The sequence below is a fragment of the Talpa europaea genome, assembly GCF_964194135.1.
Source record: "Talpa europaea genome assembly, chromosome: 13".
NCBI classification, from domain to species: domain Eukaryota; kingdom Metazoa; phylum Chordata; class Mammalia; order Eulipotyphla; family Talpidae; genus Talpa; species Talpa europaea.
In genome coordinates this window covers 50336853-50351458 of record NC_140080.1, presented here as the reverse complement: position 1 = coordinate 50351458, position 14606 = coordinate 50336853, and the positions used below count along the sequence as shown (strand labels likewise).

At 41.5% G+C, this 14606-nt stretch overlaps 2 pseudogenes across 2 annotated transcripts; both read right to left on the bottom strand.

The window, feature by feature from the left end:
• Positions 1–11385: 11385 nt before the first annotated feature.
• Positions 11386–11891, bottom strand: LOC311183327 (GPI mannosyltransferase 2-like; annotated as a pseudogene). Its single transcript has one exon. The product of its transcript is annotated as a GPI mannosyltransferase 2-like (transcript).
• Positions 11892–11950: 59 nt separating this feature from the next.
• On the bottom strand, positions 11951–12792 carry LOC311183239 (GPI mannosyltransferase 2-like; annotated as a pseudogene). The gene has a single exon. The product of its transcript is annotated as a GPI mannosyltransferase 2-like (transcript).
• Positions 12793–14606: the final 1814 nt, after the last annotated feature.

The following is a 14606-nucleotide window of genomic DNA, read 5'->3' as shown; positions in this document are numbered from 1 at the left end:
TCTCCCATTCTCCTACTGCTGGTGCACCCCCTCTGTATGTGGGAAGAACCCTGGGTTACCATAACAAGAAGGACCAGAGAAAATACCAGATTTCAAAGCAGCTGGTTATAGCCCGTTCATATGGCTTTCGGCCTGAATTGCAAACTTAGGCTAGCCAAGTCAGGATTGCTCAGGATTTTGAACTTGGGAGACTGCTGGTGGTTATCAGGGGCTGAGAGTGCATTTACATTAACAAGGGCGTTGAGACAGCATCAGGTTTAAAACCTGGGTGGACAGAGACCTGAAAGGAATGAGCCATGGGTGAGGTGGGGGAGAGAAGGATGAGGAGGAAGGCAAGCAGACAGCCCCCCTTCACCTGTGTGAGACCCAAGACCTGGCTCCAGTCCCCAAATCTTCCAACTTTGTTCTTAGGAGGCCTTGCAATTTATTTAGGGACCTTTTCCTTATTTTGGTTTTAATCTTATAAAGTGAAAAAAATATATAGATTAAATTTTAACCAACACCTATGTAGCTACACCTATGTAGTTTAAAGTTGACTATTCCTTCGCGCCCCCTCCCCACCCCCGACTTTTCTCTGATTGTCTTCGCAAGAACAACCAATTAGAAATTTCTCCTGTATCCATGGATATTATATAAAGGGCAATGCCTGTGTCAGGAAAGAAAAAGATTCTCTAGAAGTCCCAGCTTCCACATATGCCTCACTGACTGGAACCTGTCACATGGCCTGGGGGTGGCAGAAAAAAAGTGAATTTTTGTTGCTGTTGTTTGTTTGTTTAATCTGACTTATTGTTTGGAACAAAAACTGGCCTTATTAAGATGAAAAAAGAGAATGTATTTTGGATGGCAGTGAGTGAGTTGATTCTGCCAGTGAGACACATTTATCAATTTGTATAACAGTTGTCACTCTGGTACATTTTAGGCTTTTCTCTGTCTTCAGGTTTCTGCAGCCTCACTACCATGAGCTATGGGGACATTTATTTGTATAGATTCTGATAAGGCTCCAAAATGTTACTTCACTCTTAAGAAATTCTGCTCCTAATTCTGGAAAACCCACTGCCTTCTTCATTACCACTGTTTGCTTATTCTGAAACGCCCTATTCCAGCCTCCAACTTGCTTTCCTTTCTTTTAATTATCCATCTTTTTGCCCCTTGTTTTACATTCTGGGTGATTTCCTGTGAGTTATCTTCTTGTTTGATTAACTGCTGAGTTGTGTTTAGTTTTCTGTTTAACTCTCCATTAAGTTAGGTTTAAAAAATTTTAATGATTATAGTTTTATATTTTCTTTTCTTTCAATATTCATAGTTTTTCATTTTGATTTCTATTTTCTCAGAGTGCATCCTTTTCTTCTTTTTTATCTTTTACATGAAAAAAGTATTTTTTCATGTTTGAAGTGAGATTGACAATGAGTATATAATTTGGTGGGCTGGGTGATAGGTACATGGATTATCTTTATTTTCTCTATTTTATGTTTGAGATTTTCCATCAAAAAATTTTAGTGCTGAATCCATGGCTATGAGCAAATAAAAATTTTTTTCAAAGCTTACTAATGATGTCATTTGTCTGGTTTGGGACTGGTCTTTGCTGTGTCAAGAGCAGATCTATTTAGGGCCCCTTTTATTTTTTAAATTTTTTTATTATTAATTTTTTTTATTTTTACATCATTGTTCATTTTTAAACAATATTTCCTTCCCCCACCCTCTCAGGTGTAGTCCCCACAGAGTTTCCTTCACCAATGCAGCCATGCACCATCACCTCAGTCCCCCATGCTCCTCCCTCCCTCCCTCTGAGCCCTCTCCCTCCTCCTCCCCTGCAGTCTGTCTCTGATTTATAATTGTCTGTTTTGCTTTGTTGTGTTATTTTTTTTTTTTACACTGATGTCTTATTTGGTTCCCCTATATTCCTGCTATAAGTGAAACCATCCAATATTTTTCTTTTTCTTTCTGGCTTATTTCACTGAGCATAATTCCTTCTAGTTCCATCCACATTGCTGCAAATGGCATGAGTTTATCTTTTTGATTGCTGAATAATATTCCATTGTGTATACATACCACATCTTCTTGATACAGTCATCTATTTTTGCGCATTTGGATTGTTTCCAGGTTCTACCTATTGTAAATAATGCTGCAATAGACATAGGTGTACAGGTGTTCTTTTGAATCAATGTTTTTTTGTCCTTTGGGTAGATCCTTAGGAGTGGAATTGCCAGGTCATATGGTTGCTCCACTTTCAGTAGACTGAGGAATCTCAGACAGCTTTCCATCCTGGTTGGACCAGTTTGCACTCCCACCAGCAATGTAGGAGCGTTCCTTTTCACCACATCCTCGCCAACATTTGTTGTTGCTTGTTTTTTTGATATGTGCCATTCTTACTGGTATAAGGTGATATAGGAGAAATATATAGGTAAAACACTACAAGACATACATCGCAATAACATCTTTAAAGACTCATCACCCAAAGCAAAGATAGTCAAGGAAAAGATAAATACCTGGGATTACATCAAACTGAAAAGCTTCTGCACAGCAAAAGAGACATTAACCAAAACAGAGAGAGACCCCACTGATTGGGAAAAATCTTTGTACTCCAGTCAACTGATAAGGGACTGATCACAAAGATATACAAAGAACTCACATGACTCAACAAAAACAAAATAAACAATCCAGTCAAGAAATGGGGGGCCTCTCCGGTGGCACAGCAGTCGGCGGTCTCGCCGGTTTGTTCCCCGGCCACCCTGCGAGGGTCCCACAGGGTGCGCAGACCTCTCCTGTTGCCCACTGCTCCCCTCAGCAGTGTACTTCGGTCCTTCTGCCTGTTCTGCTCCCCGCTCTGGCTCTGGTGAATTCTCTCGCCCTCCCGCGCTTCTGACTGTACCCAGTGCTTGTGTGAATAAATAAATCTTTAAAAAAAAAAAATACTTCCTTAAAAAAAAAAAAGATACTTTCTAAAAAAAAAAAAAAATGGGCAGAGGAACTTCAAAGACATTTCTCCAAAGAGGAAATGCAAATGGCCAACAGGCATATAAAAAAAATGTTCAACATCCCTTGTAATCAGGGAAATGCAAATTAAATCCACAGTGAGATACCACCTTACACCAGTAGGGCCCCTTTTATTTCTCAAGCAAAATTAATTCAGTGCCTAACACTTAGTGTAAGATAAGGGTGAGATAGTTTCAGAACATGTACATTCTGGGGCAGGAGGGCAGGGGGAGGGGGTCGCACAGATGGCAAATGAAAGAGAAATCTGAAGTGATCAATAAATTCTTATATACATCATAAGAAATGTTAGTGATAATACTCATTAAAGTGTTGGATTTGAATAATTCCATTTTCTAGCTAGCTCTTGGGACACCAGGCATCTCATTGTTGACATTTGAGACTCATTTTTCGATGTGCCTGTTATCTCCTGAGAGAGCTTCTCTGGCAAGTGCCACTTTCCGTGTGACACACAGATGATCAGGCTTAAGAAGTTGCCCAACAGGAAGGTTTTGTGTTTTCTTTTTTTTTTTTAAGATTTATTTATTTATTTATTTATACAAGAACAGGGGTACAGGCCAGATGCCCGGGAGGGTGAGAGGATTCACCAGAGACAGAGGGGGGAACAGAACAAGCATACAGACGAAATACACTGCTGAGGGAAGCAGCGGGTGAGACAGGAGAGGTCTGCCACACCATGTGGGACCCTCGTCGACTGGCCGGGATCGAACTGGTGCTGCAGAGGCTGCGAAAAGCTTCACAGTGCTGCTCTCAACCGCCTGCGCCACCAGGGGAGGCCCAGCTTCGTGTTTTCTTCTGCCTGACCGGCCGGTTTCACTCTTTAATTCTTCTCTGGGGCTCCCTGAATCATGCAAAAAATCAAGGTTCAGGTTCCATGCACCTGTATGGCATGATCCTGGACCCTGATTTTTACCAGATTTTCTTTTTTCCAACCATATAACTTTGGTGAATGGCACACTTCTCTGGTGCTTATCCAGGTCAATGGACAGCATTTTTGTCCCTGCCTTCTCAGTCCTTTATGACTTCAGACAGGTGGCATTTTGCAGGTGGACATGTTCTAGCTTCCCTTGTGCTGGCTACCTCCCCATGACCCCATGCCCGCTATGCAGGCAGCAAATAGAAGGAAAACTATCCAGTGTGAGCTGTCCCTGGGTTTCATCTCCTACTAAGTGCTGTGAATTTAAATTCCTTATTTCTGGTACCTTGGAATTTCTCTTTATTTTAAACATGGATCATGATCAAAAAAGTTATTTTTATTACATTTTACTACATTCCAATATTTGAGCCAGGAGGGGGTTAGCGGGCTTAGAAATCAGCTTATGTCTGGACTTTGTCCAAAGTCATTGTCTTTCCAAGAGCTCTTGGCATCCTTGCATGAAACTTCCCCTTCACTTAAGATTGTTTAAGTATCTGTACCTTACAATCAAAAGAGCTCTAACTGGAATAGGCATGATGTGGTCAGGGTGAGATGAGTTGATAGAGGATAGATGATAAGCAGTTACATCTTTGGGAGTCCAGCGGAAGTTCTAAGTTGGGAAGTGATATGACTAGTTTGTATGAGTGAAAGGCATAGTATGCAGTGCTCTGAGAGAAAAAAAAGAACACCACTGCTTGGGGCTGTGGTAGGGAGAGAAGAGGCAGAAAATCTTTTGTATGCCATCTCAATAAGCCAGGTGAGAGATGATGAAGTCCCAAACTAAGGCAGATGGAATGTGGATTTTTAGGGAAAAAAGAGATCAGAATTTGTCAGTATCTGGTCTGCCTACACTACAGATTTTCCAAGTGTTTTCTCATTTACTGTTTAGAACACTCCTGGGAGTTCCTTCCTTAATTATTATGTATATTTTACAGGCAAGAAATTAGAAGCTCAGAGAAATTAACTTGATCCAAATCATATAACTAGTAAGTAGCTGAGTCAAAATTTGAACTCAATTCTCTACCACCAATGCCCATGAAGTATCTTTTAATAAAAATTGGTGATTAAAATATCTGGAAGGTGAGAAAGAGGGAGGAGTACAGAAGGAATCCTGAAGTTATTAATTTGGGTAGCTATCGATTGACACTACCAGTTGAGAGAAAGGCAACAAAGTAGAGTGTTCTTGGAGAGGAATAAATTAGTTCCTTTTGTGCATGTGCCTGGCGTCATCACAGTAGAGCTTTCTAAAGGGTAATTGGCACTCTGCAGCTGGAGCCCAAAGGAGAATTCAACTGTATATACAGCCTTTGAAGTCATGGGTTTATTGCTGGCTGCAAACATTAAGGGAGAAGATGAAGGTTGTCAGTGAGTTGATGAAGTGAGAAGAGAGGCAAGGGTGTAAACTTAAGAAGTTAACATGGAAGGAAAGGGAGAAGGGTAGGCAGGTAAAGAGCTGAGAAGAAATTCAGGCAGAGAACACATATGGAGTAGAATCTCAAAGATTAAGAGTTATTTTTATTAATAAAGAGAGAATGTTCAGTACTGACAAATGCTAAAGAGATCAAAATAGGATAGACACTGAAAAGAAGGTATCGGGCTGCCAACTGGGAAGTCATTGATGACCTTTGTAAGCACAGAGGGAAGGGGTCATTAATTCTGCCTGGGGCAGGCTGGAGCAAGGCTTCAAAGAAGAGCTGACATTTGAGTTGGATCATGAAGCATGGTGGGATTGTGCCAAGCAGAAAAGAGGGTAAAAGGCACTTGGGGCAATGGAGACAGCATGCAGGGAAAACAAAAATCCAAACTGAGAGACCATTTGGAATTGAGTTAGAGCTCTTTGGATTTTCATAGACAACATCCAGTTGGCAACACAAGCCTACTAGGCCATGCTTTGTTTTCTACATTTTAGATAATCTTATGGTTTCTCTTTCCACAGTAGATGTAATAACTGAGATTAGGAAATATGCTAGGTGTCTTCCAAAGGGACACAGAGTTCAAATCTTCAGGAAACAGAGTTCCAATCAGAATAAGTTGGGAAACTTTACAGATATATTTCATAGAGCATGTCATGAGTAAAAGGGTAGTCAATGTTGTGACAATGGCAAAACTCTCAGCAGCTTAACACAACAAAGTCTAGCTTTTACTCAGGGTCCGATGGGGTCCAGCAGCAATTCTGGGCTGCTCACTTCTATATAGTACTCATTATTGCTTCTTTATATGCTGTGTCATGTGGACAGGGAAAGAACTCATGGAGAAATTATACTAGACACTCAGTCACCCCTGGCTGTAGGTGACACCTTACTGTAGTTCACAACCATAGACTATGTTTAGTTGAATGACCAAGCCAACTGCAAAGGAGACCACATAGATACAGATGAGAACGAACTCTATTCCACTGATTTTTTGATATCAAAATATTCTTTGCTTTCCTTAGAAAATATTAATTTTCTTTAGAAATTATTCTTTTTCTACATATTGCTGGTAAATTTGGTCCCTGGTTCAGGACCTACCATTTCTGTCTTTTTATAAACGAATTTTCATGTTGCTAGACCTCTTCCTTTAACTGTTAGCGACTTGAATACAGGAATAAAATCCATTGAATTGTGTTTACAGGTGCTTGCCCAAGTGAACTGAATTCTCAAGGTAAATTCAATTCCATTCAATGGGTTCCATGTGAATTCTGTTGTGATTGTCAGTGTGGGATGCATCTCAGTGAGTGGGAATATTTCTTTCTTTTTTTTTTGTAAAAATAAAGAATCATCTTTTTTAAGAATCATTTTTATTTATGCAAATGATAAATGGAGTGTAGACCAGAGGTGTGTTTGGGGGGGGGGCGGTGAGAGGATCACTAGAGACAGAGTGGGGAGTAGAACAGGCAGACTGACTGAAATACACTGCTAAGGGGAGCAGAGGGTGAGACAGGAAAGGTCTGCTGTTCCATGTGGGTTAGCTCCCTGGCTGGGGATCAAACTCATGCTGCACTGGCTGCCCATAGCTTGATAGCACTGGCTTTAACCCCTGTGCCCCCAGGGAGGCCCAAATGGGAACATTTCTAAGGAAGATCCTTGTCAACCTGTACACTGGGTCCAAAGAAAGTTTTTTTTCATCACTGCTGGTGCACTATCAATGCCTGATTTTTCATATTCCACTAAGGACATCTTTGTTTTTTTCTTGTGAAAAGTATTATGAAATTATCAATAACAATTTTAAGAAAGAAAAAATAGTCACACATCATTCCTGTGTCTCCTTCTGGTTTGTTTTAATAAGCATATGAAATTTTCATAGTGTGAAGATCATAATGTGCTTTTCCTATCCCAATGCTTCACATATCACACTGTCCACCACTTCAACCTGACCTTTGCCTCACTACTTTGCTTACCTCACTACTTTGCTTACTACATCCTGATTATATTATCTATGTGGTTCTTGACTTAGCAAGCTCCTTCCTACCTCCTCAAGTTGTTTGTTGTTGTTTTCTGGCATGGACTTTACCAAGATCTTCTCATTTTGACTCATGACTCATTTATTCTTATTTTCAGATCTGATCTCCAATGTCACCCCCTTAGAGAGAATTTCCTTACGTGCCACACGAAAAGCACATCACATCATGCCATCATGCTTATTTCTATCATGACACTTTTCTCAAACTATATGCTTATCTATCTCTCTATTCATCAATCATCTATTATTTTTCTCTTTATCTATCCCACTAGAATGTACACTTCGACAGTGAATATATAAACTTTCCTCTGTTTTGAATTATACCAATGGATTCTTTTCCAGAGCAATTTTTTTTTAAAGACTTATTTTATTTATACAAGAACAGGGGTACAGGCCACAGGTGCAGGAGGGTGAGAGAATTCACCAGAGACAAAGTGGGGAGCAGAACAGGCAGACTGACTGAAAGCACTGCTGATGGGGAGCAGTGGGTGAGACAGGAGAGGGCTGTTGTGTCATGTGGGTATCTCTCTGGCTGGCCGGGAGTTGAACTGGTGCTGCAGAGGCTGCAGACAGCTTCATAGCTCTGTACTCAATCCCTGTGCCACTGGGGAGGCCCTTGAGTAGATTTTCAAGAGACATTATTGAATCAAATATTGTGAACTCTGTTATGATTCTTGAAATCTAATTGTCATGTTGCTTTCAATTGTGTGCCTGTGTAGACCACGTCAGAGAAGTAGCTTTGCAGCCTTTTTACCTTATTATTGACAAAATGTGGTCATCGTGTGCTGGGAAAGAAGGAGATAGAAAGATATGGCTACTGCACTTGAGAAGTCTTTTTGCTTCCCTAGATTTCTATATACTTGAGTTTAATGAAGGTTTAGTAATGGTCTGGCTTCTAGCTCTCAGGAGTGGACAGAAAGAGACTCATTTTATTGAATTACCAGAGGATATAGTAGGAGGGTAGAAAGAGGCAGGTGAAGAGTTGGAAGATTCTGCTCCACCACCAGGCTTTGCCCCTGAGTTGCCCTGTGACTGTGGAGAAGGAAACCTTTGAGATTCTCTGGGGACCCCATTATCTCCTCTGAGTGACGTGGAGGCTGGACTATGTCAGGGGTTTTCCCCCACACCTAACAAAACCTAGGACTTGGATAAGTGTTCTAGATTTTCTAACCACTAAAGATTTCAACTCCCTAAAGAAACATTTAATCCTGTTTTGATCTTTCTATACTTTCACTTGAAAAAAAAAAACAAACAAAACATGATGAACTGTTTTGTTTGTTTGTTTGTTTTAATTGGTCAGTGGTTTATTTTTTAATTTAAATTTTATTTTTATATTCCCCATACAATTACAGCCCCCTTATTTTGACCCCAATTCCTCCTTTCCCCGTCCCCCCATCCACTATAGAGTGTCTCTGGTTCATAGTTGTTTGTTGATTTTGATATTTTCTTTGTTTTTAATAAAAAAGAGAAAAAAACTATAAGCCATTGTTTTGGAATATCTCTGGTGATTTTATGATATAGCACTTTTAGAACTAGAAGTACTCTAGCAACATGAGATATTTAACTCTAACTCAAGAGACCAGAGGCTTAGTCTTCCTCCTTTCTCCTCTCTTTTCTATCATATCTTTTCAAATTGAGCTAACTTGGCATGGGGCTGGATGTGAGAAGCCTGCCCACCACAGCTGGTAAGAGTCATTTGAGCAAAGGAACTGAGACCTATCACATGTTGTGGGTCTCTCTTAAGCAAGAAAGAAGTAATGTCACGTAATACTTCATGTCAGCTTGTGACAATGAGTCCTACCCTGAATAAGAGGGTCAAAAATAACTTGGGGCAAGCCCAGTTTAAATCTTATACTTCCAGAATATTCTGTGTCATTTTATAATGGGCTTCCTTAGCAAAACATTGACTGATAGGTTCTGCTTGGTTAGAGATCTAAGCTTAGTTATCTATACCAGTCTCAGAATGACATTGGATAGTCTGACACAGAAATAAACACAGATGAAACACAGATGAGGATATAAAGATTTAGCAAAGAGAAAAAGAGAAAGAATTTTCCCAACATTCTGTGTTGGGTCTTGAATTAACTGAATTCATTGTTCTAAATACTATGTGAGAGAAAGAATGCTCAGAACAAGCACAGAACATCTCAATTTATAGAATACTAGAAAGAGTGTATGCTAAGGTTGTCATAAAACCCAGGTATGGCAGGATCCCCTCCATAATCTGAGTGGGAACAGAGCCATCTGGTATACCTAATGCTACAATGCCTTGAAAACACACAGATAGTACTGCATGCTCTGAAATCCTTTGATTTCCTTCTTTCAGAGCAGGTTGGTTTGCCTGATTTGCCCCCTTTTCAGTAGGGGGTTTTAAAATCCTCAAGGGGTTAGTGATAATGAAACTTTTTTTCCCTCCTTTGCCATGAAATGCTTAGGTAAAAATTCTGAAGCTATATCTGTTTCCAGGCTCCTTTCAAACCAAAGTCCACTAGAGTCCATGTCAAGTTTTTGGGCCTTTCCCAGAAAAACTAACAGTTCCATCTTTCATAATAAAAAAATAGTAAATAATCATTATTTTAGGGCATGATTCTGTTATTCCATATGTTATTGACAGTATTGACCAATAATACTCTAGTGGAGAATTAGCAGTCAGCTAATTTGAAAGATCAAGTTTTACACCAGACAAGGATCTCTTTGTAATCCCTGGATTTTACTAGCAAAGTTTCATTATAATTAAGTATTATCTGAAGTATAGAAATGTTGAAGTAAATAACATGACTGCTTTTGAAGGTAATGTGAAAACTAGTCAAAGGTAAATCCTGTTGATGCAGACATTAAGTTTCCACACTTTTATTCTCCTTCCCTCTTGAAATGGTTTGCTTACCCCGGAAAAGAATTGCTAGATAGGATTCAATAAAACTTTATTTCTTTGCTTTCTTAAGGATACCATGCTGCTGCAGCCTTGATAGCTGTAGCTCCTTTCTATGTCATTCATGGATTTCTTTTTGGTTGTAAGCATTTTATTCTGACTTATTACAATTCTGTAGTTTTTGAAGTCTTTGGCATGGTGGGTAACATAAGTTCCTCATACCTGTGAGCTGACAACACCCTGAAAGGAATACCTTCTCTTCTCCAATATACCTTCTGATAATTGGAAACAGACACTCCAGAAATGCTCCCCAGACATTGTTGAACGTTAACTCTTTTTTTTTTTTTTAAGATTTATTTACTTATTTATACAAGCACTGGGTACAGTCAGAAGTGTGGGAGCGTGAGAGAATTCACCAGAGCCAGAGCGGGGAACAGAACAGGCAGACTGATGAAACACACTGCTGAGGGGAGCAGCGGACGTGGCAGGAGAGGTCTACGCACCACGTGGGACTCACGACTGGAGACTGGGGATTGAACCGGCACTGCAGAGGCTGCAGGCAGCTTTGCAGCCCAGCGCTCAACTGCCTGCACCACCAGGAGAGGCCAGTTAACTCTTTTTTTAAACCAAAAGTTTCTTTTTTTTTTAATGTGTGTATATAAGATTTTTCATCTAAATGAACATATAATGAAAAAAATAATCAGAAACAAAGTCCCATTTAGAGAAAATGATCCCACTTTACTTACTACCTGTTCTGGCCTCTGCCATCATGTCTGGAATACTACTAGCTTATCAGTGAGGATCTTTGATGAAATTTATATTTAAATAATTTATGCTTAATTTTACATGTGGTTCACTGGTAGGATTAAGACTGTCTCTGCTATACTTGATTAATACAGATCCAAGTATACCATAGACTTGGAATAAGATTTCTTCACTTACAGAGAAAAGAGTTACTACTCTAAAGGTGCCATAGCCATGACCGGAAGGGTTTTTTAAGTGAATCACACTTCTACCATTCCCAACGAATATCCAGAGAGAGAGAGAGAGAGAGAGAGAGAGAGAGAGAGAGAGAGAGAGAGAGAGCAGTGCAGGCAGACCCAGTGTGTATTTGTACTTTCAGATGCTGGGTTAAGTCTGCTTCAGTCTTGTCCCCTGAGACTCCAGGTCATGTCCAAGGCAGGAAGTTGCAATGTAGGAGTAGTTCCAGAATCCAGTAAGTCAGGAAGTAGCCTAGAATGCATTGTGTGACCAGTTGTACAAAAGTGCCATAATAGAATTTCTGGAGACCTTTTGTCCTGGTGGGGAGTCCCCTCCACTAGGCTTCCCAGACATAGACTCTTAGCAGTGGTAGCAGTGGCTCTTGATCCTGAAGCCAGTGAACTGGAAACCAGTACACAATAGGAGTAGAGGAGCCCAAAAATCTGGTGAGAATATAAGCATGCATGCACAGACCCCCCAAACAGCAATAGCACTACAGTGTGGACCAGTACAAAAATACCTGAGGTCTGAAGAATCCAGGATCAGGCTTTTCTAGATTCTTACAGATGTAGTTCCTTCACACCCCAAGTATAAGGCAGAGCCAAGGGTGGGTCGTTACGTCCATCCATGTTTCCCAGACCCTAGGACAGCCAATAGAAAATTGGGCACTTGCTTTAACTCATAGTATCTCATAGTACCCCAAAATTTCAGTAGCTGCCTGGGATGAAGCTGTAGACTAGGGGACTCTCAGGAGCACCAAGGCAGCTCATTTTCATCAGTGACCTGGTAGATCACAGCTTACTTCAGAAAGGGCTTGGGGGTGGAGTAGGCTGAGCCTGGCAGACATAACTGGGAATAGGCACAATACTGAAAGAAGGCAAAGAATGGTCAAATATGAGAACTGACAGGAACACAGAGTCCAGCAGCTTCAAGAGCCTTCTCAGAGAATTCAGCCACATGAGAGAAGAGAAAAAGCTTCAGCACTGAGTATGTATGAGGGAGCCAATGTTGGCCAAACTGTTGGGATGCACACCAGTGGCGAGGGCCAAGAAAAGTCCACCAGCCCAGCTTTGGCCCCTTTCCAGCTACCCTATGGTACTAAATGTCAGGAGAGCAAACAAAACTTCTGAGTAACTAGTCTCCAGGAAGCTTTTAGTGGGGTTGTGGCAGAAGAGCAACCCTCTACAGAGGGCCTGGTGGGGCAGTGCAAAACCAGACAGCCCAGGTCCTGAGGTGCAAATGTGCCAGCATGGAGAACAAGGAGCTGAGGAATGATGCTGAGATTAACAGGCAACTCTGTGGAATCAATAACACCGCAGGGGATGCAATAGTGCATTCTCCCAACAGGGCCAGAGGCAAGCCAGGGAGAAGGCAAATTTGTGCTCATAAAGGTCTTGTGCTCAGCAATGAATAGAAAATGTTCACATCCCAGTGAGACAGGCCACCCAGGAGACCTTCCATGACTTGATCCCCAGAGCCCAAAGGGCCGATTCTGGGATGATGATATTGAAGAGAGTCTGCAGCACCCCAATCCAGACACAGCAGCTGACACCAAATCTCAGTGCCTCTTTCCAGGATGGGTCCTGGGCCACATCCTCTCATCACCAGGAATTCATGGGCGTTGCTGCCAGGACTAAGTTCCCTTACCAGCAGGCCTAGAGGAAGGGAGGGGCCACCAATGGCCCTTTCTCATTAAAATTATGTTCAAAGGCAAGCTTCTGCAAGCCCCAGGGAGCAGTGGTAGTTGGTAAATCCACCCAACATTCCAACATCTGACTTGTAGAATTGAGAGAAATCTTCTACCTCTTCACTAGGCTTCTATTCTTCCTGTGGAACCAAGCTTAGCCAAGGTTTCACCATTTTGTATATCCTCCACCTTGATATGTTAGCCTTTGTACAGCCGCATTCTGGAGATAGTTTCAACAGTCACAACCCTCACTCCACTTGGTGACGTAAAAGCAGACCACCCCAGCCACCAATGAGGGCAGTCCTATCCATAAATGGGACAGCATCACTAACTGTCCAATTAGTTTGAAACTATAACCATGCGTGCCAAAATGCCTTTGTAGTAGCCAATGAGTAATTGCCAGCTTCTTTCAAAATTCGTGCCTGCTTGTGACCCTATAAGAGACCCCTGCTTCCTCTGTTGGGGGCTCTCGACCTCTGCCTTTGCATCGGTGCACATCGTGAGCCCGGACTCGAGCCCGTAATAAACTCCTTTGTGTTCTTGCATCAGCTGTCTGTGTCCTTGGGGGCTGCACTGGTCAATGTTGGGCACAACACTTCCTTTCCTCACTCTGGAGTCAACTCTAGCCTCAGTGACCCCAGAAGACTTGTAGCCCAGCACTCAGAGCCAGAGACCTTGCTAACGTCTCTAGCCAGGGGCCACGCTCTGCCAGCCCAGTGTGACCTGAAGACTATTCTAGCCTGCTTCTTTCTGACAGAGTACCAAGTGGGGTTCACACATCTGTTCCCCAGAGGGACCACAGCCCAGGGACCACTTCCACATAGGGCCAGAGGGGCCCTGTCCCATGTAGGGTCAATCTGCATGTTAACTCCTATCAATCAACCTCTTATTTAATATTTATATCAAAAAATGTAAGGTAATTTCTATTATAATCAACCCCACTGTAGACATTGGGAACATGAGGGATTTCCCTGCTGTCAGGTTGTGGGAAGTAGATGGAAGTAGCTAGATAAAGCTGTCCCTTAAGAGAATATCTTCTTGGAGATGGATTTTAAAGAACAGAGAATCCTGGGTTTGGGAAATGAATCTTCATTGACTGGCTTTTCATTTTGCCCTGCATAATTCCACATTCCTACCCATAAAATAAAGATTCTTGCAGCCTATCTTACAGATTCTTCTGGAGGGAACTGTATATATATGTATCCATGTACTTACAACCATGCATATGTCCTCAGTAAGTGTCTGTGGAATATAAAAAGACTTAAAATGAAAAACCCAGGCTAAATGTTCTCTTTAAGAAGGGAATTTGAAGGGTAACATTTAAAGACTTGGTAGATTGAGGTACAGATTTCATTTTGGTTAAAGTCTGTGGTTATATACCTTTTAAAATTGCATAAGGTTTAAACACTAATCATTAATTCATGCAGAAGTTGCCCTGAGAAAGCATAATTAAAAGAGGCAGGTGCACAGGGAGGAGAGTGTGGTTGGGCCCTGCATCCAGGACACCAAGGCAGCTAACTGTAAGAGATGACAGAGGGACTGTGCAACCATGTCCATGGCAACCGAGGCAGGGCAAGAGCTCTGCAGCATGAATTACGAGCACAGACTGCCTTCTTTGTAAGTTTGGTGGGTCAGTTTTGCCCTTTGGAAAAGAGGACTCCCTTATATTTATAGGGTGAAGCTAACGCTGGACATGCAAAGCTATTTATAGACAGCGATCT